Source organism: Lepisosteus oculatus, unplaced genomic scaffold (assembly GCF_040954835.1).
Source record: "Lepisosteus oculatus isolate fLepOcu1 unplaced genomic scaffold, fLepOcu1.hap2 HAP2_SCAFFOLD_83, whole genome shotgun sequence".
Lineage (NCBI taxonomy): Eukaryota > Metazoa > Chordata > Actinopteri > Semionotiformes > Lepisosteidae > Lepisosteus > Lepisosteus oculatus.
The window spans coordinates 400,358-405,000 of record NW_027168394.1 but is presented as its reverse complement, the minus strand read 5'-3'; the positions used below and the strand labels follow the sequence as shown (position 1 = coordinate 405,000).

The 4,643-nt window shown below is 48.1% G+C and overlaps 5 non-coding genes across 5 annotated transcripts; all 5 read right to left on the bottom strand.

Moving 5' to 3' along the window:
• Positions 1-139: 139 nt before the first annotated feature.
• Positions 140-213, bottom strand: trnai-aau (transfer RNA isoleucine (anticodon AAU)). The gene has a single exon. It is a non-coding gene; the product is annotated as a tRNA-Ile (tRNA).
• Positions 214-772: 559 nt separating this feature from the next.
• trnag-gcc (transfer RNA glycine (anticodon GCC)) lies at positions 773-843 on the bottom strand. Its single transcript has one exon. It is a non-coding gene; the product is annotated as a tRNA-Gly (tRNA).
• A 213-nt stretch (positions 844-1,056) lies between these two features.
• trnas-aga (transfer RNA serine (anticodon AGA)) lies at positions 1,057-1,138 on the bottom strand. Its single transcript has one exon. It is a non-coding gene; the product is annotated as a tRNA-Ser (tRNA).
• Positions 1,139-2,402: 1,264 nt separating this feature from the next.
• Positions 2,403-2,476, bottom strand: trnai-aau (transfer RNA isoleucine (anticodon AAU)). The gene has a single exon. It is a non-coding gene; the product is annotated as a tRNA-Ile (tRNA).
• An 843-nt stretch (positions 2,477-3,319) lies between these two features.
• On the bottom strand, positions 3,320-3,401 carry trnas-aga (transfer RNA serine (anticodon AGA)). Its single transcript has one exon. It is a non-coding gene; the product is annotated as a tRNA-Ser (tRNA).
• Positions 3,402-4,643: the final 1,242 nt, after the last annotated feature.

The following is a 4,643-nucleotide window of genomic DNA, read 5'->3' as shown; positions in this document are numbered from 1 at the left end:
GACACTCTTAAATCTTCAAACACTTTTCTCTTCTCCCGCAACACTCTTGTCTGTCGGCACTATGTGGCAGCGTTGCATGACAACCCCTCTCACCACGGAAAGGAACCTAACAGCTTTGGTAAGAGAGGAGAAAAGGACCTGGCCAGTACGGGACTCAAACCCGTGACCTTGGCGTTATTAGCACCACGCTCGAACCAACTGAGCTAACCGGCCTCACAACAGTGCTCCTCTCTGTGCTGCAAAAAATCGAACTCAGGGAATTTCTTTTGTCCTCCTTTGAATAGAAAGCCGTGTAATTCAGTGTACGGGCTTTCTCGTGCAGTTTCATGGTTCTTGTAACCCAAATCCTACACTGGCCTGAAGTGCCCCCCCATTTCACAGCATTTTTCAGCTGATTTAAAATGTACCTAAAGGAGAAGCATTATTGAAGACCATCAATTACCAAGAGCTTTTGTCAAAGGTTTTGGTGGTCATTTTGAATGACCACAGAGCGCTGTGACCTCGGTTTTACATCTCATCCAAAAGACAGCGCCCTTTTACAACACAGCATCTCCGTCACTATACTGGGGCATTGGGACCCGCACAGACCTCAGGGTGAGCGCCCCACTGCTGGCACCATTAACACCGCTTCCAGCTGGAAGCTTTGTTTTTCCCTGTAGCTCACCCTCATCCGGGTACTGACCTGGCTCACACCTGCTTAGCTTCAGTGGGTTTTTTGAGTTGCGAGTTGCAAGGGGATGCAAGTGATGGAGCCGCATGCTGCAAAAGCCACTGCATTGGCCGGGAATCGAACCCGAGCCTCCCGCGTGGCAGGCGAGAACTCTACCACTGAACCACCAATGCTCAGTGCCAGGGCCTTCAAAAAAGACGCTTTTTTGGTGCTCTGTGCAAAACGCGTCGACATCTGCTTCCAGCTGCAAAATGCCATTCGCGGACGCTGAAGAACTTATTTCCAAGGCAGCGGGTACAAGCAATTGGGCGTTTTAAAACCACCAGGAACAGCAAAGAGGCGCGCTTCTTTGCTTGCGCCGAAACACACCGACTGGAGGCGGATAACGTAGTCGGCAGGATTCGAACCTGCGCGGGGAGACCCCAATGGATTTCTAGTCCATCGCCTTAACCACTCGGCCACGACTACAGCAAGCCCCGCTGCATTCTTGCTACAATCTTACCTGGATCGCGAGGCGCCGGCGGAAGCCTATTTCAAAGTCGTTCTCCGTTTCAAAAAAACATTTCCAAAATACAAGCCTTGCAGACAGACACGCCTCAGAGGACTTAAGGGTGGCTTCATGTCGGAATGATAAAGTCTCCCCGTCCGGACATGAAAATGCCACTTTGTTACACACAAAAAAAGAATCAACAACAGAGAAATGCCCACAAGCATTTGAAAAGCCGCACCACGTCGCACTTGAAATAGCTCTTACATTAGTGTTAGACGCAGGAATCGCCTTTTTATTTACGCTCTTACCAACGCGATGGAAAGCAAAACAAAGCAAAGCAGAGCAAAACAAAACGAACAAACGAAAACCTTGCGTATAACGCCGTTACGTGCCCAAGCGGTATTGTACATCATCCTAGCACTGCACCCCGGGGCGTACGGTATATGGGAACGAGCACACGCCACGAATCGTCTCGAATCACTCCCTACAGCTGTAAGGCACCTTGAAGCGTGCACCCCCAACATTCTTCTTTGCGCATGTGTGAAAGGTAAACTCTTGAGCAGACTCTGAACCAGCTCTAAGGAAACTAATCCGATTAGACGTTACTTTGACTCATCTTTTTACGCTCAGTGCTGGATTGCTCAAACTCCAGCTAGGGTTAGGGTTAGCATTCCCACGCTACTTAGACACTTTGTTTACGCTCAGTGCTGGATTTTGGGAACTTCAGGATGAGTGGGAATTTTCTCCTATCTGTCAATTCTGTTTTGTTTTGGAGACTCTTGGCTGCCTATGTTGTACAGTGCAGCGTGAAGGAAACATTTTCCAAAACTGTGTCAGCTCAAAAGTTGTAAGAAAACCTCTCCAGCTGCTTTAACTCTCTTCATTTTTGTCATTTAATGTGACACTCGACGTATAACTGGAGCCTCACATATGCAAATGGTGAGGCTCCAGCTCGACACCCAGTTTGACACCACTTTACAGTATATGACAAAAGCATGGCAGACTGTGCCGGACCGGCAGATAACTTCCGCTTATTTTTACCATATTAAACATTGGAAATCCAACCACTTGTATTTGTGACACTTGATTTTGGCTCCACCTAAGACACTCTTAAATCTTCAAACACTTTTCTCTTCTCCCGCAACACTCTTGTCTGTCGGCACTATGTGGCAGCGTTGCATGACAACCCCTCTCACCACGGAAAGGAACCTAACAGCTTTGGTAAGAGAGGAGAAAAGGACCTGGCCAGTACGGGGCTCGAACCCGTGACCTTGGCGTTATTAGCACCACGCTCGAACCAACTGAGCTAACCGGCCTCACAACAGTGCTCCTCTCTGTGCTGCAAAAAATCGAACTCAGGGAATTTCTTTTGTCCTCCTTTGAATAGAAAGCCGTGTAATTCAGTGTACGGGCTTTCTCGTGCAGTTTCATGGTTCTTGTAACCCAAATCCTACACTGGCCTGAAGTGCCCCCCCATTTCACAGCATTTTTCAGCTGATTTAAAATGTACCTAAAGGAGAAGCATTATTGAAGACCATCAATTACCAAGAGCTTTTGTCAAAGGTTTTGGTGGTCATTTTGAATGACCACAGAGCGCTGTGACCTCGGTTTTACATCTCATCCAAAAGACAGCGCCCTTTTACAACACAGCATCTCCGTCACTATACTGGGGCATTGGGACCCGCACAGACCTCAGGGTGAGCGCCCCACCGCCGGCACCATTAACACCGCTTCCAGCTGGAAGCTTTGTTTTTCCCTGTAGCTCACCCTCATCCGGGTACTGACCTGGCTCACACCTGCTTAGCTTCAGTGGGTTTTTTGAGTTGCGAGTTGCAAGGGGATGCAAGTGATGGAGCCGCTCGCTGCAAAAGCCACTGAATTGGCCGGGAATCGAACCCGAGCCTCCCGCGTGGCAGGCGAGAATTCTCCCACTGAACCACCAATGCTCAGTGCCAAGGCCTTCAAAAAAGACGCTTTTTTGGTGCTCTGTGCAAAACGCGTCGACATCTGCTTCCAGCTGCAAAATGCCATTCGCGGACGCTGAAGAACTTATTTCCAAGGCAGCGGGTACAAGCGATTGGGCGTTTTAAAACCACCAGGAACAGCAAAGAGGCGCGCTTCTTTGCTTGCGCCGAAACACACCGACTGGAGGCGGATAACGTAGTCGGCAGGATTCGAACCTGCGCGGGGAGACCCCAATGGATTTCTAGTCCATCGCCTTAACCACTCGGCCACGACTACAACAAGCCCCACTGCCGCTGCGTTCTTGCTACAATCTTACCTGGATCGCGAGGCGCCGGCGGAAGCCTATTTCAAAGTCGTTCTCCGTTTCAAAAAAACATTTCCAAAATACAAGCCTTGCAGACAGACACGCCTCAGAGGACTTAAGGGTGGCTTCATGTCGGAATGATAAAGTCTCCCCGTCCGGACATGAAAATGCCACTTTGTTACACACAAAAAAAGAATCAACAACAGAGAAATGCCCACAAGCATTTGAAAAGCCGCACCACGTCGCACTTGAAATAGCTCAAACATTAGTGGTAGACGCAGGAATCGCCTTTTTATTTACGCTCTTACCAACGCGATGGAAAGCAAAACAAAGCAAAGCAGAGCAAAACAAAACGAACAAACGAAAACCCTCACGTCCCGCACTTGCGTATAACGCCGTTACTTGCCCAAGCGGTATTATACGTCATCCTAGCACTGCACCCCGGGGTGTACAGTATATGGGAACGAGCACACGCCACGAATCGTCTCGAATCACTCCCCACAGCTGTAAGGCGCCTTGAAGCGTGCACCCCCAACATTCTTCTTTGCGCGTCTGTGAAAGGTAAACTCTTGAGCAAACTCTAAACCAGCTCTAAGGAAACTAATCCGATTAGACGTTACTTTGACTCATCCTTTAAGGGACCTTTGTTAATTGGAGAAATCAATGATTTCGAATGAATTCTGTATGCGTTAAAAGACAGCTATACACAGAAAACATGCAGGACACTGCTCATGATGTTTCCCGAGCCGAAACACAGTGCGTTTTTCCAAGCCATCTGACAAAGCCCGCCCACTGAAAACTGCAGCAGATCGTGTAAAGACGTTCAACTTTGTAACTACTGCACGCACAGGAAGCAGAATAAATTCCTCTTTTCAAACTGTCAAAGGTTTGCTTTGCGAACGCTGCAGGACATCGCACAATCTCTTTTGAACGGGGACAAACGATTTCTTATGAGGCGCACTAAGTACAGACGTTTAAAAAGCTCCACTCATGCCGACCATGCAGCATGAAGAAGCGCAACCTAACGTTTGCATTCCTAGCACTGTTGCAACCTAGCACTGTTGCATTCCACGCATCAGTAGCTAAGAGAATATCATTTAAGGCTCTTGTTAATGCTGTTTCAGAAACCAGACTGAAATTTCTCAAGTATATTATTTGAATCCAGATACGATTGACGTTGGGCAACAACTATTCTCTCAAAACTTTTAGATTGA